The sequence below is a fragment of the Coffea arabica genome, chromosome 11e (genome assembly GCF_036785885.1).
Source record: "Coffea arabica cultivar ET-39 chromosome 11e, Coffea Arabica ET-39 HiFi, whole genome shotgun sequence".
Classification (NCBI taxonomy): domain Eukaryota; kingdom Viridiplantae; phylum Streptophyta; class Magnoliopsida; order Gentianales; family Rubiaceae; genus Coffea; species Coffea arabica.
In genome coordinates this window covers 46,546,996-46,570,734 of record NC_092331.1, presented here as the reverse complement: position 1 = coordinate 46,570,734, position 23,739 = coordinate 46,546,996, and the positions used below count along the sequence as shown (strand labels likewise).

Genomic DNA, 23,739 nt, shown 5'->3' with positions numbered 1-23,739 from the left:
CTAAAGTAACTAGACTACGCTAGCCTTTACACTTCTCACGCTTCTCTCGTACCCCTGTAAGGAAAACAAACTAATAGGGTGAGCCGAAACCCAGTGAAGTTCCAAATATCAAATTGCCCAACAAAGCAAAGAATAACATAGTAATAATGAAATAGCGAGTAAACAAGTCAAAATCAGGGAAATAGTACTTCAACTAGTCAAGCAATATCAAGTTCGCACTCATATATAAGGATACAGTATTCACGTCTCGGTTCCATTCCAGCTTGATCAATGAGTAGTCGACACTCCGTCAACTTTCAAATAATAACAAATCCAAAATAAAACTTCACTACACGCCAATCCCCGTCCACCAATCAACCCCCTTTTTCGGGCCCGCACGCCACACGAAACACGGGTGGTAATACTCGAGTATACCGGATCGCCGAGGAGATATCACTCCACTCGACTTAACTAGTGACCCAGGGTTCGTTATCTAATCGACCAGGCCCTTGCCGGCTCGACTCGATTAACTAGCCTCAGGGTTTCTGGAATTCCAGGCAAGTCATATATTTCAAGTACATGTAAGCAAGTCAAGTATTTCAATAGCAAGAACAAGTCATTTTAAGGTAAGTGCGGTAAAGTACACCCTTGCCCTATCATTCATTTTCACGTATTCATACAAGTCAAGTAGGGAACACACGTAACAAGTACAATCGAATATTTGGAAGCACTCACCACAAAAGTACTTCTAGTTCTCACGCCGAGGTGGTACTCCGGGTTTGGAGTCCAAATCTGCGAGAAAATTTCAGTTTGAGAACTTTGTAACACGAGTAAGATTCGAAACTTAAACGTTTCGTTCATTAAGAATCGACCAATTGAAATTCATTTGAAAGACACTCGTGAAAACTGGCTCGCTTTTCAAATCATAAGATCTTGTAACATAGATGCTTGGAAATAATACTTGAGTTGAAAGTACAAGAAAATTCAAGTTTTCATTGGTCGTTAGGCTTTCCTCAAGGGTACAAGTTTAATCAAGTCCTAACGTATAACACTCAAGAAACATAATAGCCAAAGTCCTCGCTAGTTCAAGTATTAAGTACTTAACCTTCACTCAAGTCGAAAATATAGTTTTCTAGTTCTCGAGTAAAAATTCGGGCAGCATGCCCTTTGTGTTTACCTAATTTTCCAGCCATTTAGGCTTCATTGTTTTTCTCAAACACAACCCAACATCATACATATAAGCAATTCAGGTCAAGAGCCGTTCCATAGGCTCACAATATCATAATAATAAGATTCGCATCAATAGCAAGAACAGAAATTCCTTATAGCCAAAAGACAGATTTGACGTATAAAAGCGGAAATAACTTATTCGAGGCTACGCTTATCGGATTAAGATGAAACCTATGCCGTTTCGAAGCTAAGACTCAGGGCTACAATGTTCATGAAGGTCACTTAGTCCAGTTTCTAATGTAACTTAGTCAAAATCTCAGATTACTAAACCAGAAACCAATTCACCGGCTGTTTAAACGCAGAACACTGTAATGGTCATAACTCAGTGTACACAAGTCCGAATCAGGTTTTCTTTGAGGCATTTTCAAGCTACTTCAGAACTCTACAACTTTCATGTTTCGGCCCAGAGCTAAATCAGAATGGATCCTGGTCAAAAATCATGATAAACTAGACTGAACTGAAGAAACGGACTGCTGGGAAAGACTTAAAACAGTAGGGGTATTTTGGACTTTTCACGTTCTGCGTTGCTCCGATTGAGTTGAAATTTTGTAGGCACCTACAAAATGCCATTCTCTACAACTTTTATTCTTTGACCTAAGGCCAAAACAGCCTCTAACATATAGATAAAAATTCGGACAGAATGTTAGGACCATTTTCCAGATTTTGAAAATTTTGAGTTTCTAGTGAATCTTTCCTTAATTTCTTGGTCCAATCACTACCAAAACACCATATAACACCTCAATTGCAACATACAAACATCATACAATCATTTGGGCAGAATTTCCACAAGCCCTAGTTCATCAAATAAATTTGGAAAAACTACTAAAACATGCTCATCATTCATAATCTCACCATAAAATCAAGTTACTAAGCTTAATTAAACAAGATTAGAAGTGAAACTTGGAGAGATAAACTCTCTTACCTTGAATAAAAGTCACCAAGAGTAGCACAAGCTCTCCCCTTCAAGAATCACACCACAACTCACTAGCTAGTCACTAGAAAACAAGTTTAATCGGTTTACTTCGCTCGATTCCTCACTTATTTGTTGGATTTGGAGATGAAATGAAAGATTTTCCCTTGGAGTTTCTCTTCTTGTTGTTCTCGGCCAGCAGCACCCAAAATGAAGAAGAAAAATGCTAAGTGTTGGAGTTAAATGGTTGGGGTTAGTCTTGGGTAAGAGGCCATGAGGTGGTGACAAGTGTCACCACCACCACCTTTCTTTTTTTCTCTTTCCTTCTTGTTATTTCTAGCCTCATAATTTCGGTCAAGGCTGCTACAATATAAGAAGATATTATGTGCAAAAGTCAACAAACTTGTTGGGTAAGAAAAATGGTGGTCAAGCAGTGCGTTCAATCGGTAATGCGCGGGACCCGCCGGATCGCGCCGTTTTTCTTAAAAACTCACGTACTAGGTTTTTCACTTCCCATTCACTAACCTTATATCATTGCCACTAGTCACATATTATTTCTCACTTAAAAGTCACTTTTAATCCCCAAATTAATTCTTACTCTGTACCGAAAATTCATCCGGTGAAAAATCGCAAAAACCCTAATTTCGCTCCAAATTTAAAACCGAAGCGTAAAACCCTATTTTCTAGGTTTACTTACACTTAATGTGAAATATTTGGGTAGTGGCCTTTGATAAATACTAATTTTCAAATAAAAGGGTATTTTTGAGAAAAATACAAGGAATTTGCGAGTTCTCACATTCTCTCCCCCTTAAAAGAATTTCGACCCCGAAATTCATACCTTTAGTCATGAACAGGTCGGGGTATTTCTCTTGCATGTCTTTTTCTAGCTCCCAAGTTGCTTCTTCCACTTCATGATGCTTCCATAGAACCTTTACTAAAGGAATTTGCTTGGTTCTCAAGTCCTTCACCTTTCGATCCAATATTTGAATAGGTCGTTCTTCATAGGTTAGGGACTCGTCAAGTTCAACATCTTGAAGTGGCAAAATGTGAGTTGGATCCGGATGGTATTTCTTAAGCAAAGAAACATGGAAAACGTCATGGATCCTAGACAAGCTAGCTGGTAGCTCAAGTCGATAAGCCACTTTTCCTATTCGCTGAAGTACTTTGAAAGGTCCTATATATCGTGGTTGCAACTTTTTCCCTTTTCCTGATCTGATCTTTCCTTTTAATGGTGTAATTCGAAGAAACACCTTATCATCTATTTCAAACTCCAAGTCTCTTCTCCTATGATCAGCATAGCTCTTCTGACGGCTTCGGGCTGTTTGAAGCCTCTGGCGGATCATTTTTACTTTCTCATACGCTTCCTCAACCCACGGTATTGTGGTCGGATCTATCACTTTTCTCTCTCCTACTTCCTCCCAATGGATTGGAGATCGACATCTTCGTCCATACAATGCTTCATATGGGGCCATTTGAATAGAGGAATGGTAACTATTGTTATACGCGAACTCAACTAAAGTTAAGTATTGGCTCCAACTTCCTCTAAAATCCACAATACAGGCTCTCAGCATATCCTCAAGAGTTTGGATAGTTCTCTCAGATTGTCCATCAGTTTGTGGATGATACGCTGTACTGTAACTCAATTTAGTCCCTAGAGCCTCTTGTAGTTTCTGCCAAAATCGGGATACAAACCTGGGGTCTCTATCCGATACAATACTCACTGGTACCCCATGTAATCTTACTATCTCATCCATATAAAGTTTAGCAAGTTTCTCCAAAGGATATTTCATGTTCACTGGCAGAAAATGTGCAGTCTTAGTTAATCTATCTACTATCACCCAAATTGCATCATGCCCCTTTTGTGTTCGTGGCAATCCTGACACAAAATCCATCGTTATGTGCTCCCATTTCCATTCAGGGATCTCTAAAGGCTGTAACAAAGCTGACGGCTTTTGATGCTCAGCTTTTACTTGTTGGCACGTAAGACATTTTTGCACAAACTGGGCAATTTCCGCCTTCATATTTTCCCACCAATACAAACTTCTAAGATCTCGGTACATCTTATTATTCCCTGGGTGCACCGTATACCTAGAGCAATGTGATTCCTCCAAAATCTCCCTTTTCAATTCCTCATCCCTAGGTACCACGACACGATTTCGAAACTTCAGGATTCCATCAGGACTTAGATTGAAATTAGGTAACTCTCCTTTCTCTACCTTCTCTATCCACTTTTGTATCATTGGGTCCTTTACTTGGCTCTCTTTGATCCGTTCCATCAACGCCGACTTCACCTCAATATTTCCAAAAATCACCCTATTCGATTCTAAACAGGGTTTCCACTCACAAACATCTTCCAACAGGCTCCACTCTCTCACTAAAGAACTTGCTAATTGAGCTTTTCGGCTTAAAACATCTGCTACAACGTTGGCCTTTCCAGGATGATAGTTAATTGTACAGTCATAGTCCTCCAAGAACTCTACCCACCGACGTTGTCTTAGATTTAACTCCTTCTGAGAAAACAGATACTTAAGACTCTTATGATCCGTAAAAACCTCAAAAGTTACACCATAAAGATAATGTCGCCATTTCTTCAAAGCGAATACTACAGCTGCAAGCTCCAAATCATGGGTCGGATAATTCTGCTCATGAGGTTTCAATTTCCTAGATGCATAGGCAATCACATTCTTACTCTGCATCAACACACATCCTAGCCCTTCTTTCGAAGCATCGGTATAAACCGTATAGCAATCACTCCCACTGGGCAAAGCTAAAACTGGAGCCATAGTCAATTGTTTCTTAAGCTCTTGGAAACTACTTTCACACTTAGCATCCCAAATATACTTTCCCTGCTTTTTAGTCAAGTTAGTCAAGGGCCCTGCAATTCTCGAGAAATTCTTTATAAATCTGCGGTAGTACCCTGCTAAGCCTAGAAAACTTCGCACCTCTGTTGGATTTTCTGGCTGCTTCCACTTAGCCACAGCTTCCATTTTCGCCGGGTCTACAGCAAGTCCATCTTTTGAAATTATGTGACCTAAAAACGCCACACTTTCCAACCAAAATTCACACTTACTGAATTTAGCAAACAGTTGGTGCTCTCTTAGGGTTTGTAGTACTATCCGTAAATGTTGTTCATGTTCTTCCCTTGACCTCGAATACACTAAGATATCATCAATGAACACCACCACAAACCTGTTCAAGTAAGGTTTGAACACTCGATGCATCAGATCCATGAATGCCGCTGGAGCATTAGTTAAACCAAAAGGCATTACTGCGAACTCAAAATGCCCATATCGAGTATTAAATGCCGTTTTTGGCACATCCTCCTTTCTAATTCTCAGCTGATAATACCCTTGTCGCAGATCTAACTTAGAAAACACTACGGCCCCTTGTAACTGATCAAACAACTCATCAATGTGGGGTAAAGGATACTTATTCTTAATGGTTACTGCATTCAATCCTCGATAGTCAATGCACAACCTTAAACTCCCGTCCTTCTTCTTAACAAATAACACTGGAGCTCCCCACGGAGACTCGCTCTCATGAATAAACCCTCGTTCTAGCAAGTCTTGCAATTGCACCTTCAACTCTTTAAGCTCAGCAGGTGCCATACGATAAGGAGTTTTAGAAATAGGAGTGGTTCCGGGTACTAGATCAACCTTAAATTCAATCTCCCTTTCGAGCGGTAAAGACTCCAACTCTTCCGGAAATACGTCCGGGTATTCACTAATTACTGGCATGTCTTCCAACTTAGTCTTTTCTCCCGGAGTATTAATTAGAAAAGCTAGATAACCACGAGCCCCACGACTAAGCAATTTCCTAGCCCTTATACCGGAAATAAGCGCAGAAGAGGCTATCATACCCCTCACATCAAACTTTAGTGTTGCCTCCCCCGGTATACAAAATTCAACCACTTTCATCTTACAATCTACCCGAGCATGATAATGAGCTAGCCAATCCATACCTAGGATAACATCGTACCCTTTAATGGCTAGATTAATGAGATCCACTACCAATTTCCGTTCACCAACCCAAATATCACAATTCTTATACACCTCATTTGCCAGCAAAATTTGATTACCCGTAGGTGTTCTTACCTCTAAGTCATAAGGTAACTTTTCAACTTTCAAATCAATTCCAAGCATAAACGCAGGATTAACAAAAGAGTGAGTAGCACCGGGATCTATCAAAATTCTGGCTAACCGGTGAAAAATAGGAATCGTACCTTCAACCACCTCCGTTGGTTCAGGCACGGATTGTTGGTCCAGCGAATATACTCTAGCCGGAACCCTCGACCTAGCCCCTCCAGCATTGGTCGGCTTTGGGTTTGACCTGGCAGTCGATTGGGTATCACTAATCAACGGGCAGTTGACTATCTGATGCTCCGTACTTCCACATCTTAGGCACTTCCGAGCCTTTCTCCAACATTCATCCTCAGTATGGTTCGGTTTTCCACAGTATCCACATGTTACTCGGGGAGTAGAGGTCTGGCCTCCCTGTGGAATTCCTCTTCCTTGTCCTCTACCAACTGGGCCTCCCCTTTGGGCACCTCCTCTCGGGGCATTTCCCCTAAATGTACCCGAAAACCGTCCACCTCCAGCCCCACGACCAGACTTGGCAGGTGGTGCATTTTGATCACTACGCACAGACCCTTGAATTCCACTAGATCCTCCTTTTCGTTTAGCGTGGAAATTCTTTACGTGGGTCCTAGCAGTTTCTATCCTTTGGGCCTTTTCCAAGACTTCCGTAAACGTATTAATCTGGGCTGCCGCTAAGGCTTCCTGTAATTCCACATTTAGCCCTTGTATAAACCTCCGTACTTTCCTTGGCTCCGTAGCAATCAGCTCGGGAGCGAATTTAGACAATTTGGTAAACTGAGTCTCATACTCAGTTACACTCATCAATCCTTGACGAAGTTTAATGAAATCGTCCTCTCGTTTCTCCTGGACGATAGGAGGAAGATATTTCTCGTTAAAATCCCGCACAAAGTTAGCCAAGTCCACGCAGTTCCTTCTCTTTCCCATTTGGCCCTTACTACGTTCCACCAGGCCCTAGCTGGCCCTTCGAACTGAAATACAGCAAATTGAACCTGTCTCTCCTCTGTATAGTTCAGGGCAGCAAAAATATTTACCATGGCCTCCAACCACTTCTCAGCCTCATACGGGTCTGGTCCTCCTAAGAATTTAGGTGGAGAGAACTTTTGGAATCTCTCCAAGGCTCTATCTTGTCCCAAATCAGGATCCCTAGGTTGATTTACAGGACCTTGACCCTGTTGCTCCACCAATCGGGCTAAAATATTAGTCATCTGTTGGATGGCAGTAGCCACCTGATCTCCCCCGGCATTCTGGGGTTCAGGTTGCTGCTCAACCGTTGCCTCCCTCTCCTCTCTCAGTTCAGGCACCGTTTCCTGTTCTTGTTCACCCTCACGGCCTCGCCTAGAACCGCGTTCTCTGTTAGCTTTCTTGGTCCGACCTCTCTTATCTTCCATATTGAGAGTTAACCAACTAGAAACATATAAACAAGGTAAGGTACGACTCATATATCGCGTTGCAACAAGATAACTAGAGGCAATTAACACGTAAGAAACAAGCACTTTATTTACATAACAAACTAGTCATATATACAGGCCAACAGGTCACATAGTCATAGGCTATCACAGCCAAGGAACATAGAACAAAAGATATTTACATCCACCGTGACACATCTAAAACAAAAACAAAAGAAGACGTGTCGAGCCACTATGTTCCTAACTATCCCACAAAAACTCCTCAAACCTCAAACCTAACAAGTGGTCTGGCTAGACGCCGACCCAACTGACTCTGAAGACGCACTCATCTCCTCCTCCGGGTCCTCCTCAGGATCCTCCTCAGGAGCATCGGGAACGGCAGGAGCCACAGGTGCTTGGCCATCTCCGGCCAAGTCCTGGAGTACATCATCAACTAACGCCTCACACTCAGTCAAAACACGGTCAGTGCGATCTCGTATATGTACCACCACTCGCATCAGTCGTCCAGTTGCTGTCTGAGCCTGCTCGCGGAAAGCATCGGTCCGCTGCTGCTCCTCCAGAACCGAGGCCTCGAACTCTCGGATCCGGACTCCCTGGTCTCGTAGTGTAGCTCGAAGGCGATCTATCTCTGTATAGCACCTACGATTGGTGCTACCCAATCGTCTCCGCTCGTCGTCCACAGCGAGCACCACTCGGTCAGGATAGGAGTAGGTCTTCCAGCAATCGCAGCGCCGGATCTTGCGCGCTGGGGACCACCGCTGTACCGGCCCACCGGGAACCTCCTAGTACGTAATCACGCGTGAAACGGGCCCCTCCAGATAGGGCTCGCCAGCAGGAGCGTCCAAAGGTATGTCAGTAGGTACGGGCTGAGACGGCCCCGCACCCCCGGTAGCGTCAGCATCCGCCATCACCTAAGTTTGCAAATAACATTGCAAAAGTAAGTACGCATCACGAAGAAATCAAGGCTAAAGGCTAAGCTCAAGGATAAGACCCTAGCCTATTGTATCAAGCACTCAATCTACCTAGATCAAGTCATGACCTAAGCTCTGATACCACATGTGACGACCCCACCTCCCCCTAAGGCGTACCAGAGGGTTCGGCGGACCGCCTGCCCAGCTCTCGCCAGGACTCACTCACTAAAATCACGTGCACACAACCATGAACCATAGATAACATTCACAATTCAAGCTTATAATTTACATTGATCGAATTCAGGATACAAAGTCTCGATATCTTAAACTAGTTCAAAAGTATACAATCCAAGTACAATATGTTCCATTCGAGAAATAGCGCGAGTACAAAACCAAAATTCAAAACAAAGTCTAAAGTAACTAGGCTACGCTAGCCTTTACACTTCTCACGCTTCTCTCGTACCCCTGTAAGGAAAACAAACTAATAGGGTGAGTCGAAACCCAGTGAAGTTCCAAATATCAAATTGCCCAACAAAGCAAAGAATAACATAGTAATAATGAAATAGATAATAATTTCAACTTCACACAAATTAAATAAATTCGTTTAGGATTAAGTAATTAATGCCTTTGAAAAAAAGAATAACTTAGTTTAGTTAGATAAAATTATTTTTATGTTTATTAAATTATTTTTAATTCGTAAACGGGTCATATCGGGTCATATCAGGTCACCACGGGTTGACCCGAAATCGACCGGTTTTCTTTTCGGGTTCATCGGGTCCAACCCGATTCTGACCCGAATTCCCGAAACCTCAACCCAAACCCATTAATTTCGTGTTAGGTTCGTGTCGTGTTTTCAGGTCGTGTCGAAAATTGCCACCCCTAGTTGCGGTGATACATTTGCGCCGACAAATTTGAGCGACGATCCGGGCTTTGATCGAGCCGTACCGTTCCTGATTTGTCTCGCGCCTTCAGATCCTCCTTCACGCTTCGACAAGAAGCAAAATATTAAGCAATCGTTCCGACGGAGCTAAATTACTACAGGATAAAGAACGAATAGGAAATTTGGATTTCGAAACAAAAAAGAGAGGGGTGCAACACGAGGACTTCCCAGGGGGTCACCCATCCTAGTACTACTCTCGCCCAAGCACGCTTAACTTCGGAGTTCTGATGGGATCCGGTGCATTAGTGCTGGTATGATCGCACCCGCCATGTTCCTTTCGCTTTATTCTTTTAAACTACCCCGTCCTGCGAAGCAGTGTGGCTTTTCTAGACCGAAATTCATTTTAAGCGTCAATTCAAGCATTTTCCTCTTATCCTTTTATTTATTTACTTTATATTTTTTTTTGTTATTGATTTGCACCCTGTTTTTTTCCCTCATCCCGCAACTCTAAATTATCATGAAATCAATCCTTCACGCTTGCAGTTAGGGGTGGCAATTCGGGTCCAAATCAGGTTGGCGGGTCGGGTTCGGGTCAACAGACCCGCCAGAAAATCTGTTGACCCGAACCCCGACCCGCCAACCCGTGACGGGTCAGGTATGCTGACCCGAACCCGAAAATTTCAGGTTTACGGGGCGGCGGGTCGACCCGAAATGACCCGAAACTTAATTTTAATTTATTAATTTATCACTGTAATTTCTAATAAAATCAATTTCTCACAAAACTAATTACATAATCAAGTAATAAAAATTTAAATAAATGATTCCAAATCAAATCTAAAATAAATTAAACACCGTAAAAGTGTTTTATCCCAAGCAAAATATAAAATAAATTAAAACAATACAAAAGTGAAAAATAATATAATATATTATTTGTCCAAGTATAATAATTTCAACTTCACACAAATTAAATAAATTCGTTTAGGATTAAGTAATTAATGCCTTTGAAAAAAAGAATAACTTAGTTTAGTTAGATAAAATTATTTTTATGTTTATTAAATTATTTTTAATTCGTAAACGGGTCATATCAGGTCACCACGGGTTGACCCGAAATCGACCGGTTTTCTTTTCGGGTTCATCGGGTCCAACCCGATTCTGACCCGAATTCCCGAAACCTCAACCCAAACCCATTAATTTCGTGTTAGGTTCGTGTCGTGTTTTCAGGTCGTGTCGAAAATTGCCACCCCTAGTTGCGGTGATACATTTGCGCCGACAAATTTGAGCGACGATCCGGGCTTTGATCGAGCCGTACCGTTCCTGATTTGTCTCGCGCCTTCAGATCCTCCTTCACGCTTCGACAAGAAGCAAAATATTAAGCAATCGTTCCGACGGAGCTAAATTACTACAGGATAAAGAACGAATAGGAAATTTGGATTTCGAAACAAAAAAGAGAGGGGTGCAACACGAGGACTTCCCAGGGGGTCACCCATCCTAGTACTACTCTCGCCCAAGCACGCTTAACTTCGGAGTTCTGATGGGATCCGGTGCATTAGTGCTGGTATGATCGCACCCGCCATGTTCCTTTCGCTTTATTCTTTTAAACTACCCCGTCCTGCGAAGCAGTGTGGCTTTTCTAGACCGAAATTCATTTTAAGCGTCAATTCAAGCATTTTCCTCTTATCCTTTTATTTATTTACTTTATATTTTTTTTTGTTATTGATTTGCACCCTGTTTTTTTCCCTCATCCCGCAACTCTAAATTATCATGAAATCAATCCTTCACGCTTGCAGTTAGGGGTGGCAATTCGGGTCCAAATCAGGTTGGCGGGTCGGGTTCGGGTCAACAGACCCGCCAGAAAATCTGTTGACCCGAACCCCGACCCGCCAACCCGTGACGGGTCAGGTATGCTGACCCGAACCCGAAAATTTCAGGTTTACGGGGCGGCGGGTCGACCCGAAATGACCCGAAACTTAATTTTAATTTATTAATTTATCACTGTAATTTCTAATAAAATCAATTTCTCACAAAACTAATTACATAATCAAGTAATAAAAATTTAAATAAATGATTCCAAATCAAATCTAAAATAAATTAAACACCGTAAAAGTGTTTTATCCCAAGCAAAATATAAAATAAATTAAAACAATACAAAAGTGAAAAATAATATAATATATTATTTGTCCAAGTATAATAATTTCAACTTCACACAAATTAAATAAATTCGTTTAGGATTAAGTAATTAATGCCTTTGAAAAAAAGAATAACTTAGTTTAGTTAGATAAAATTATTTTTATGTTTATTAAATTATTTTTAATTCGTAAACGGGTCATATCAGGTCACCACGGGTTGACCCGAAATCGACCGGTTTTCTTTTCGGGTTCATCGGGTCCAACCCGATTCTGACCCGAATTCCCGAAACCTCAACCCAAACCCATTAATTTCGTGTTAGGTTCGTGTCGTGTTTTCAGGTCGTGTCGAAAATTGCCACCCCTAGTTGCGGTGATACATTTGCGCCGACAAATTTGAGCGACGATCCGGGCTTTGATCGAGCCGTACCGTTCCTGATTTGTCTCGCGCCTTCAGATCCTCCTTCACGCTTCGACAAGAAGCAAAATATTAAGCAATCGTTCCGACGGAGCTAAATTACTACAGGATAAAGAACGAATAGGAAATTTGGATTTCGAAACAAAAAAGAGAGGGGTGCAACACGAGGACTTCCCAGGGGGTCACCCATCCTAGTACTACTCTCGCCCAAGCACGCTTAACTTCGGAGTTCTGATGGGATCCGGTGCATTAGTGCTGGTATGATCGCACCCGCCATGTTCCTTTCGCTTTATTCTTTTAAACTACCCCGTCCTGCGAAGCAGTGTGGCTTTTCTAGACCGAAATTCATTTTAAGCGTCAATTCAAGCATTTTCCTCTTATCCTTTTATTTATTTACTTTATATTTTTTTTTGTTATTGATTTGCACCCTGTTTTTTTCCCTCATCCCGCAACTCTAAATTATCATGAAATCAATCCTTCACGCTTGCAGTTAGGGGTGGCAATTCGGGTCCAAATCAGGTTGGCGGGTCGGGTTCGGGTCAACAGACCCGCCAGAAAATCTGTTGACCCGAACCCCGACCCGCCAACCCGTGACGGGTCAGGTATGCTGACCCGAACCCGAAAATTTCAGGTTTACGGGGCGGCGGGTCGACCCGAAATGACCCGAAACTTAATTTTAATTTATTAATTTATCACTGTAATTTCTAATAAAATCAATTTCTCACAAAACTAATTACATAATCAAGTAATAAAAATTTAAATAAATGATTCCAAATCAAATCTAAAAAATTAAACACCGTAAAAGTGTTTTATCCCAAGCAAAATATAAAATAAATTAAAACAATACAAAAGTGAAAAATAATATAATATATTATTTGTCCAAGTATAATAATTTCAACTTCACACAAATTAAATAAATTCGTTTAGGATTAAGTAATTAATGCCTTTGAAAAAAAGAATAACTTAGTTTAGTTAGATAAAATTATTTTTATGTTTATTAAATTATTTTTAATTCGTAAACGGGTCATATCAGGTCACCACGGGTTGACCCGAAATCGACCGGTTTTCTTTTCGGGTTCATCGGGTCCAACCCGATTCTGACCCGAATTCCCGAAACCTCAACCCAAACCCATTAATTTCGTGTTAGGTTCGTGTCGTGTTTTCAGGTCGTGTCGAAAATTGCCACCCCTAGTTGCGGTGATACATTTGCGCCGACAAATTTGAGCGACGATCCGGGCTTTGATCGAGCCGTACCGTTCCTGATTTGTCTCGCGCCTTCAGATCCTCCTTCACGCTTCGACAAGAAGCAAAATATTAAGCAATCGTTCCGACGGAGCTAAATTACTACAGGATAAAGAACGAATAGGAAATTTGGATTTCGAAACAAAAAAGAGAGGGGTGCAACACGAGGACTTCCCAGGGGGTCACCCATCCTAGTACTACTCTCGCCCAAGCACGCTTAACTTCGGAGTTCTGATGGGATCCGGTGCATTAGTGCTGGTATGATCGCACCCGCCATGTTCCTTTCGCTTTATTCTTTTAAACTACCCCGTCCTGCGAAGCAGTGTGGCTTTTCTAGACCGAAATTCATTTTAAGCGTCAATTCAAGCATTTTCCTCTTATCCTTTTATTTATTTACTTTATATTTTTTTTTGTTATTGATTTGCACCCTGTTTTTTTCCCTCATCCCGCAACTCTAAATTATCATGAAATCAATCCTTCACGCTTGCAGTTAGGGGTGGCAATTCGGGTCCAAATCAGGTTGGCGGGTCGGGTTCGGGTCAACAGACCCGCCAGAAAATCTGTTGACCCGAACCCCGACCCGCCAACCCGTGACGGGTCAGGTATGCTGACCCGAACCCGAAAATTTCAGGTTTACGGGGCGGCGGGTCGACCCGAAATGACCCGAAACTTAATTTTAATTTATTAATTTATCACTGTAATTTCTAATAAAATCAATTTCTCACAAAACTAATTACATAATCAAGTAATAAAAATTTAAATAAATGATTCCAAATCAAATCTAAAATAAATTAAACACCGTAAAAGTGTTTTATCCCAAGCAAAATATAAAATAAATTAAAACAATACAAAAGTGAAAAATAATATAATATATTATTTGTCCAAGTATAATAATTTCAACTTCACACAAATTAAATAAATTCGTTTAGGATTAAGTAATTAATGCCTTTGAAAAAAAGAATAACTTAGTTTAGTTAGATAAAATTATTTTTATGTTTATTAAATTATTTTTAATTCGTAAACGGGTCATATCAGGTCACCACGGGTTGACCCGAAATCGACCGGTTTTCTTTTCGGGTTCATCGGGTCCAACCCGATTCTGACCCGAATTCCCGAAACCTCAACCCAAACCCATTAATTTCGTGTTAGGTTCGTGTCGTGTTTTCAGGTCGTGTCGAAAATTGCCACCCCTAGTTGCGGTGATACATTTGCGCCGACAAATTTGAGCGACGATCCGGGCTTTGATCGAGCCGTACCGTTCCTGATTTGTCTCGCGCCTTCAGATCCTCCTTCACGCTTCGACAAGAAGCAAAATATTAAGCAATCGTTCCGACGGAGCTAAATTACTACAGGATAAAGAACGAATAGGAAATTTGGATTTCGAAACAAAAAAGAGAGGGGTGCAACACGAGGACTTCCCAGGGGGTCACCCATCCTAGTACTACTCTCGCCCAAGCACGCTTAACTTCGGAGTTCTGATGGGATCCGGTGCATTAGTGCTGGTATGATCGCACCCGCCATGTTCCTTTCGCTTTATTCTTTTAAACTACCCCGTCCTGCGAAGCAGTGTGGCTTTTCTAGACCGAAATTCATTTTAAGCGTCAATTCAAGCATTTTCCTCTTATCCTTTTATTTATTTACTTTATATTTTTTTTTGTTATTGATTTGCACCCTGTTTTTTTCCCTCATCCCGCAACTCTAAATTATCATGAAATCAATCCTTCACGCTTGCAGTTAGGGGTGGCAATTCGGGTCCAAATCAGGTTGGCGGGTCGGGTTCGGGTCAACAGACCCGCCAGAAAATCTGTTGACCCGAACCCCGACCCGCCAACCCGTGACGGGTCAGGTATGCTGACCCGAACCCGAAAATTTCAGGTTTACGGGGCGGCGGGTCGACCCGAAATGACCCGAAACTTAATTTTAATTTATTAATTTATCACTGTAATTTCTAATAAAATCAATTTCTCACAAAACTAATTACATAATCAAGTAATAAAAATTTAAATAAATGATTCCAAATCAAATCTAAAATAAATTAAACACCGTAAAAGTGTTTTATCCCAAGCAAAATATAAAATAAATTAAAACAATACAAAAGTGAAAAATAATATAATATATTATTTGTCCAAGTATAATAATTTCAACTTCACACAAATTAAATAAATTCGTTTAGGATTAAGTAATTAATGCCTTTGAAAAAAAGAATAACTTAGTTTAGTTAGATAAAATTATTTTTATGTTTATTAAATTATTTTTAATTCGTAAACGGGTCATATCGGGTCATATCAGGTCACCACGGGTTGACCCGAAATCGACCGGTTTTCTTTTCGGGTTCATCGGGTCCAACCCGATTCTGACCCGAATTCCCGAAACCTCAACCCAAACCCATTAATTTCGTGTTAGGTTCGTGTCGTGTTTTCAGGTCGTGTCGAAAATTGCCACCCCTAGTTGCGGTGATACATTTGCGCCGACAAATTTGAGCGACGATCCGGGCTTTGATCGAGCCGTACCGTTCCTGATTTGTCTCGCGCCTTCAGATCCTCCTTCACGCTTCGACAAGAAGCAAAATATTAAGCAATCGTTCCGACGGAGCTAAATTACTACAGGATAAAGAACGAATAGGAAATTTGGATTTCGAAACAAAAAAGAGAGGGGTGCAACACGAGGACTTCCCAGGGGGTCACCCATCCTAGTACTACTCTCGCCCAAGCACGCTTAACTTCGGAGTTCTGATGGGATCCGGTGCATTAGTGCTGGTATGATCGCACCCGCCATGTTCCTTTCGCTTTATTCTTTTAAACTACCCCGTCCTGCGAAGCAGTGTGGCTTTTCTAGACCGAAATTCATTTTAAGCGTCAATTCAAGCATTTTCCTCTTATCCTTTTATTTATTTACTTTATATTTTTTTTTGTTATTGATTTGCACCCTGTTTTTTTCCCTCATCCCGCAACTCTAAATTATCATGAAATCAATCCTTCACGCTTGCAGTTAGGGGTGGCAATTCGGGTCCAAATCAGGTTGGCGGGTCGGGTTCGGGTCAACAGACCCGCCAGAAAATCTGTTGACCCGAACCCCGACCCGCCAACCCGTGACGGGTCAGGTATGCTGACCCGAACCCGAAAATTTCAGGTTTACGGGGCGGCGGGTCGACCCGAAATGACCCGAAACTTAATTTTAATTTATTAATTTATCACTGTAATTTCTAATAAAATCAATTTCTCACAAAACTAATTACATAATCAAGTAATAAAAATTTAAATAAATGATTCCAAATCAAATCTAAAATAAATTAAACACCGTAAAAGTGTTTTATCCCAAGCAAAATATAAAATAAATTAAAACAATACAAAAGTGAAAAATAATATAATATATTATTTGTCCAAGTATAATAATTTCAACTTCACACAAATTAAATAAATTCGTTTAGGATTAAGTAATTAATGCCTTTGAAAAAAAGAATAACATAGTTTAGTTAGATAAAATTATTTTTATGTTTATTAAATTATTTTTAATTCGTAAACGGGTCATATCGGGTCATATCAGGTCACCACGGGTTGACCCGAAATCGACCGCTTTCTTTTCGGGTTCATCGGGTCCAACCCGATTCTGACCCGAATTCCCGAAACCTCAACCCAAACCCATTAATTTCGTGTTAGGTTCGTGTCGTGTTTTCAGGTCGTGTCGAAAATTGCCACCCCTAGTTGCGGTGATACATTTGCGCCGACAAATTTGAGCGACGATCCGGGCTTTGATCGAGCCGTACCGTTCCTGATTTGTCTCGCGCCTTCAGATCCTCCTTCACGCTTCGACAAGAAGCAAAATATTAAGCAATCGTTCCGACGGAGCTAAATTACTACAGGATAAAGAACGAATAGGAAATTTGGATTTCGAAACAAAAAAGAGAGGGGTGCAACACGAGGACTTCCCAGGGGGTCACCCATCCTAGTACTACTCTCGCCCAAGCACGCTTAACTTCGGAGTTCTGATGGGATCCGGTGCATTAGTGCTGGTATGATCGCACCCGCCATGTTCCTTTCGCTTTATTCTTTTAAACTACCCCGTCCTGCGAAGCAGTGTGGCTTTTCTAGACCGAAATTCATTTTAAGCGTCAATTCAAGCATTTTCCTCTTATCCTTTTATTTATTTACTTTATATTTTTTTTTGTTATTGATTTGCACCCTGTTTTTTTCCCTCATCCCGCAACTCTAAATTATCATGAAATCAATCCTTCACGCTTGCAGTTAGGGGTGGCAATTCGGGTCCAAATCAGGTTGGCGGGTCGGGTTCGGGTCAACAGACCCGCCAGAAAATCTGTTGACCCGAACCCCGACCCGCCAACCCGTGACGGGTCAGGTATGCTGACCCGAACCCGAAAATTTCAGGTTTACGGGGCGGCGGGTCGACCCGAAATGACCCGAAACTTAATTTTAATTTATTAATTTATCACTGTAATTTCTAATAAAATCAATTTCTCACAAAACTAATTACATAATCAAGTAATAAAAATTTAAATAAATGATTCCAAATCAAATCTAAAATAAATTAAACACCGTAAAAGTGTTTTATCCCAAGCAAAATATAAAATAAATTAAAACAATACAAAAGTGAAAAATAATATAATATATTATTTGTCCAAGTATAATAATTTCAACTTCACACAAATTAAATAAATTCGTTTAGGATTAAGTAATTAATGCCTTTGAAAAAAAGAATAACTTAGTTTAGTTAGATAAAATTATTTTTATGTTTATTAAATTATTTTTAATTCGTAAACGGGTCATATCGGGTCATATCAGGTCACCACGGGTTGACCCGAAATCGACCGGTTTTCTTTTCGGGTTCATCGGGTCCAACCCGATTCTGACCCGAATTCCCGAAACCTCAACCCAAACCCATTAATTTCGTGTTAGGTTCGTGTCGTGTTTTCAGGTCGTGTCGAAAATTGCCACCCCTAGTTGCGGTGATACATTTGCGCCGACAAATTTGAGCGACGATCCGGGCTTTGATCGAGCCGTACCGTTCCTGATTTGTCTCGCGCCTTCAGATCCTCCTTCACGCTTCGACAAGAAGCAAAATATTAAGCAATCGTTCCGACGGAGCTAAATTACTACAGGATAAAGAACGAATAGGAAATTTGGATTTCGAAACAAAAAAGAGAGGGGTGCAACACGAGGACTTCCCAGGGGGTCACCCATCCTAGTACTACTCTCGCCCAAGCACGCTTAACTTCGGAGTTCTGATGGGATCCGGTGCATTAGTGCTGGTATGATCGCACCCGCCATGTTCCTTTCGCTTTATTCTTTTAAACTACCCCGTCCTGCGAAGCAGTGTGGCTTTTCTAGACCGAAATTCATTTTAAGCGTCAATTCAAGCATTTTCCTCTTATCCTTTTATTTATTTACTTTATATTTTTTTTTGTTATTGATTTGCACCCTGTTTTTTTCCCTCATCCCGCAACTCTAAATTATCATGAAATCAATCCTTCACGCTTGCAGTTAGGGGTGGCAATTCGGGTCCAAATCAGGTTGGCGGGTCGGTTCGGGTCAACAGACCCGCCAGAAAATCTGTTGACCCGAACCCCGACCCGCCAACCCGTGACGGGTCAGGTATGCTGACCCGAACCCGAAAATTTCAGGTTTACGGGGCGGCGGGTCGACCCGAAATGACCCGAAACTTAATTTTAATTTATTAATTTATCACTGTAATTTCTAATAAAATCAATTTCTCACAAAACTAATTACATAATCAAGTAATAAAAATTTAAATAAATGATTCCAAATCAAATCTAAAAAATTAAACACCGTAAAAGTGTTTTATCCCAAGCAAAATATAAAATAAATTAAAACAATACAAAAGTGAAAAATAATATAATATATTATTTGTCCAAGTATAATAATTTCAACTTCACACAAATTAAATAAATTCGTTTAGGATTAAGTAATTAATGCCTTTGAAAAAAAGAATAACTTAGTTTAGTTAGATAAAATTATTTTTATGTTTATTAAATTATTTTTAATTCGTAAACGGGTCATATCAGGTCACCACGGGTTGACCCGAAATCGACCGGTTTTCTTTTCGGGTTCATCGGGTCCAACCCGATTCTGACCCGAATTCCCGAAACCTCAACCCAAACCCATTAATTTCGTGTTAGGTTCGTGTCGTGTTTTCAGGTCGTGTCGAAAATTGCCACCCCTAGTTGCGGTGATACATTTGCGCCGACAAATTTGAGCGACGATCCGGGCTTTGATCGAGCCGTACCGTTCCTGATTTGTCTCGCGCCTTCAGATCCTCCTTCACGCTTCGACAAGAAGCAAAATATTAAGCAATCGTTCCGACGGAGCTAAATTACTACAGGATAAAGAACGAATAGGAAATTTGGATTTCGAAACAAAAAAGAGAGGGGTGCAACACGAGGACTTCCCAGGGGGTCACCCATCCTAGTACTACTCTCGCCCAAGCACGCTTAACTTCGGAGTTCTGATGGGATCCGGTGCATTAGTGCTGGTATGATCGCACCCGCCATGTTCCTTTCGCTTTATTCTTTTAAACTACCCCGTCCTGCGAAGCAGTGTGGCTTTTCTAGACCGAAATTCATTTTAAGCGTCAATTCAAGCATTTTCCTCTTATCCTTTTATTTATTTACTTTATATTTTTTTTTGTTATTGATTTGCACCCTGTTTTTTTCCCTCATCCCGCAACTCTAAATTATCATGAAATCAATCCTTCACGCTTGCAGTTAGGGGTGGCAATTCGGGTCCAAATCAGGTTGGCGGGTCGGGTTCGGGTCAACAGACCCGCCAGAAAATCTGTTGACCCGAACCCCGACCCGCCAACCCGTGACGGGTCAGGTATGCTGACCCGAACCCGAAAATTTCAGGTTTACGGGGCGGCGGGTCGACCCGAAATGACCCGAAACTTAATTTTAATTTATTAATTTATCACTGTAATTTCTAATAAAATCAATTTCTCACAAAACTAATTACATAATCAAGTAATAAAAATTTAAATAAATGATTCCAAATCAAATCTAAAATAAATTAAACACCGTAAAAGTGTTTTATCCCAAGCAAAATATAAAATAAATTAAAACAATACAAAAGTGAAAAATAATATAATATATTATTTGTCCAAGTATAATAATTTCAACTTCACACAAATTAAATAAATTCGTTTAGGATTAAGTAATTAATGCCTTTGAAAAAAAGAATAACTTAGTTTAGTTAGATAAAATTATTTTTATGTTTATTAAATTATTTTTAATTCGTAAACGGGTCATATCGGGTCATATCAGGTCACCACGGGTTGACCCGAAATCGACCGGTTTTCTTTTCGGGTTCATCGGGTCCAACCCGATTCTGACCCGAATTCCCGAAACCTCAACCCAAACCCATTAATTTCGTGTTAGGTTCGTGTCGTGTTTTCAGGTCGTGTCGAAAATTGCCACCCCTAGTTGCGGTGATACATTTGCGCCGACAAATTTGAGCGACGATCCGGGCTTTGATCGAGCCGTACCGTTCCTGATTTGTCTCGCGCCTTCAGATCCTCCTTCACGCTTCGACAAGAAGCAAAATATTAAGCAATCGTTCCGACGGAGCTAAATTACTACAGGATAAAGAACGAATAGGAAATTTGGATTTCGAAACAAAAAAGAGAGGGGTGCAACACGAGGACTTCCCAGGGGGTCACCCATCCTAGTACTACTCTCGCCCAAGCACGCTTAACTTCGGAGTTCTGATGGGATCCGGTGCATTAGTGCTGGTATGATCGCACCCGCCATGTTCCTTTCGCTTTATTCTTTTAAACTACCCCGTCCTGCGAAGCAGTGTGGCTTTTCTAGACCGAAATTCATTTTAAGCGTCAATTCAAGCATTTTCCTCTTATCCTTTTATTTATTTACTTTATATTTTTTTTTGTTATTGATTTGCACCCTGTTTTTTTCCCTCATCCCGCAACTCTAAATTATCATGAAATCAATCCTTCACGCTTGCAGTTAGGGGTGGCAATTCGGGTCCAAATCAGGTTGGCGGGTCGGTTCGGGTCAACAGACCCGCCAGAAAATCTGTTGACCCGAACCCCGACCCGCCAACCCGTGACGGGTCAGGTATGCTGACCCGAACCCGAAAATTTCAGGTTTACGGGGCGGCGGGTCGACCCGAAATGACCCGAAACTTAATTTTAATTTATTAATTTATCACTGTAATTTCTAATAAAATCAATTTCTCACAAAACTAATTACATAATCAAGTAATAAAAATTTAAATAAATGATTCCAAATCAAATCTAAAAAATTAAACACCGTAAAAGTGTTTTATCCCAAGCAAAATATAAAATAAATTAAAACAATACAAAAGTGAAAAATAATATAATATATTATTTGTCCAAGTATAATAATTTCAACTTCACACAAATTAAATAAATTCGTTTAGGATTAAGTAATTAATGCCTTTGAAAAAAAGAATAACTTAGTTTAGTTAGATAAAATTATTTTTATGTTTATTAAATTATTTTTAATTCGTAAACGGGTCATATCAGGTCACCACGGGTTGACCCGAAATCGACCGGTTTTCTTTTCGGGTTCATCGGGTCCAACCCGATTCTGACCCGAATTCCCGAAACCTCAACCCAAACCCATTAATTTCGTGTTAGGTTCGTGTCGTGTCGAAAATTGCCACCCCTAGTTGCGGTGATACATTTGCGCCGACAAATTTGAGCGACGATCCGGGCTTTGATCGAGCCGTACCGTTCCTGATTTGTCTCGCGCCTTCAGATCCTCCTTCACGCTTCGACAAGAAGCAAAATATTAAGCAATCGTTCCGACGGAGCTAAATTACTACAGGATAAAGAACGAATAGGAAATTTGGATTTCGAAACAAAAAAGAGAGGGGTGCAACACGAGGACTTCCCAGGGGGTCACCCATCCTAGTACTACTCTCGCCCAAGCACGCTTAACTTCGGAGTTCTGATGGGATCCGGTGCATTAGTGCTGGTATGATCGCACCCGCCATGTTCCTTTCGCTTTATTCTTTTAAACTACCCCGTCCTGCGAAGCAGTGTGGCTTTTCTAGACCGAAATTCATTTTAAGCGTCAATTCAAGCATTTTCCTCTTATCCTTTTATTTATTTACTTTATATATTTTTTTGTTATTGATTTGCACCCTGTTTTTTTCCCTCATCCCGCAACTCTAAATTATCATGAAATCAATCCTTCACGCTTGCAGTTAGGGGTGGCAATTCGGGTCCAAATCAGGTTGGCGGGTCGGGTTCGGGTCAACAGACCCGCCAGAAAATCTGTTGACCCGAACCCCGACCCGCCAACCCGTGACGGGTCAGGTATGCTGACCCGAACCCGAAAATTTCAGGTTTACGGGGCGGCGGGTCGATCCGAAATGACCCGAAACTTAATTTTAATTTATTAATTTATCACTGTAATTTCTAATAATATCAATTTCTCACAAAACTAATTACATAATCAAGTAATAAAAATTTAAATAAATGATTCCAAATCAAATCTAAAATAAATTAAACACCGTAAAAGTGTTTTATCCCAAGCAAAATATAAAATAAATTAAAACAATACAAAAGTGAAAAATAATATAATATATTATTTGTCCAAGTATAATAATTTCAACTTCACACAAATTAAATAAATTCGTTTAGGATTAAGTAATTAATGCCTTTGAAAAAAAGAATAACTTAGTTTAGTTAGATAAAATTATTTTTATGTTTATTAAATTATTTTTAATTCGTAAACGGGTCATATCGGGTCATATCAGGTCACCACGGGTTGACCCGAAATCGACCGGTTTTCTTTTCGGGTTCATCGGGTCCAACCCGATTCTGACCCGAATTCCCGAAACCTCAACCCAAACCCATTAATTTCGTGTTAGGTTCGTGTCGTGTTTTCAGGTCGTGTCGAAAATTGCCACCCCTAGTTGCGGTGATACATTTGCGCCGACAAATTTGAGCGACGATCCGGGCTTTGATCGAGCCGTACCGTTCCTGATTTGTCTCGCGCCTTCAGATCCTCCTTCACGCTTCGACAAGAAGCAAAATATTAAGCAATCGTTCCGACGGAGCTAAATTACTACAGGATAAAGAACGAATAGGAAATTTGGATTTCGAAACAAAAAAGAGAGGGGTGCAACACGAGGACTTCCCAGGGGGTCACCCATCCTAGTACTACTCTCGCCCAAGCACGCTTAACTTCGGAGTTCTGATGGGATCCGGTGCATTAGTGCTGGTATGATCGCACCCGCCATGTTCCTTTCGCTTTATTCTTTTAAACTACCCCGTCCTGCGAAGCAGTGTGGCTTTTCTAGACCGAAATTCATTTTAAGCGTCAATTCAAGCATTTTCCTCTTATCCTTTTATTTATTTACTTTATATATTTTTTTGTTATTGATTTGCACCCTGTTTTTTTCCCTCATCCCGCAACTCTAAATTATCATGAAATCAATCCTTCACGCTTGCAGTTAGGGGTGGCAATTCGGGTCCAAATCAGGTTGGCGGGTCGGGTTCGGGTCAACAGACCCGCCAGAAAATC

General features: G+C 40.8%; 12 non-coding genes across 12 annotated transcripts; all 12 read right to left on the bottom strand.

The window, feature by feature from the left end:
- Positions 1-9,619: 9,619 nt before the first annotated feature.
- On the bottom strand, positions 9,620-9,738 carry LOC140029800 (5S ribosomal RNA). The gene has a single exon (XR_011833714.1). It is a non-coding gene; the product is annotated as a 5S ribosomal RNA (ribosomal RNA).
- A 1,125-nt stretch (positions 9,739-10,863) lies between these two features.
- On the bottom strand, positions 10,864-10,982 carry LOC140029798 (5S ribosomal RNA). The gene has a single exon (XR_011833712.1). It is a non-coding gene; the product is annotated as a 5S ribosomal RNA (ribosomal RNA).
- A 1,125-nt stretch (positions 10,983-12,107) lies between these two features.
- Positions 12,108-12,226, bottom strand: LOC140029797 (5S ribosomal RNA). The gene has a single exon (XR_011833711.1). It is a non-coding gene; the product is annotated as a 5S ribosomal RNA (ribosomal RNA).
- Positions 12,227-13,349: 1,123 nt separating this feature from the next.
- Positions 13,350-13,468, bottom strand: LOC140029796 (5S ribosomal RNA). Its single transcript, XR_011833710.1, has one exon. It is a non-coding gene; the product is annotated as a 5S ribosomal RNA (ribosomal RNA).
- A 1,125-nt stretch (positions 13,469-14,593) lies between these two features.
- On the bottom strand, positions 14,594-14,712 carry LOC140029795 (5S ribosomal RNA). The gene has a single exon (XR_011833709.1). It is a non-coding gene; the product is annotated as a 5S ribosomal RNA (ribosomal RNA).
- Positions 14,713-15,847: 1,135 nt separating this feature from the next.
- Positions 15,848-15,966, bottom strand: LOC140029794 (5S ribosomal RNA). Its single transcript, XR_011833708.1, has one exon. It is a non-coding gene; the product is annotated as a 5S ribosomal RNA (ribosomal RNA).
- A 1,134-nt stretch (positions 15,967-17,100) lies between these two features.
- On the bottom strand, positions 17,101-17,219 carry LOC140029792 (5S ribosomal RNA). The gene has a single exon (XR_011833706.1). It is a non-coding gene; the product is annotated as a 5S ribosomal RNA (ribosomal RNA).
- Positions 17,220-18,354: 1,135 nt separating this feature from the next.
- On the bottom strand, positions 18,355-18,473 carry LOC140029791 (5S ribosomal RNA). The gene has a single exon (XR_011833705.1). It is a non-coding gene; the product is annotated as a 5S ribosomal RNA (ribosomal RNA).
- A 1,122-nt stretch (positions 18,474-19,595) lies between these two features.
- LOC140029790 (5S ribosomal RNA) lies at positions 19,596-19,714 on the bottom strand. Its single transcript, XR_011833704.1, has one exon. It is a non-coding gene; the product is annotated as a 5S ribosomal RNA (ribosomal RNA).
- A 1,135-nt stretch (positions 19,715-20,849) lies between these two features.
- Positions 20,850-20,968, bottom strand: LOC140029789 (5S ribosomal RNA). Its single transcript, XR_011833703.1, has one exon. It is a non-coding gene; the product is annotated as a 5S ribosomal RNA (ribosomal RNA).
- A 1,109-nt stretch (positions 20,969-22,077) lies between these two features.
- Positions 22,078-22,196, bottom strand: LOC140029788 (5S ribosomal RNA). The gene has a single exon (XR_011833702.1). It is a non-coding gene; the product is annotated as a 5S ribosomal RNA (ribosomal RNA).
- Positions 22,197-23,331: 1,135 nt separating this feature from the next.
- On the bottom strand, positions 23,332-23,450 carry LOC140029786 (5S ribosomal RNA). Its single transcript, XR_011833700.1, has one exon. It is a non-coding gene; the product is annotated as a 5S ribosomal RNA (ribosomal RNA).
- Positions 23,451-23,739: the final 289 nt, after the last annotated feature.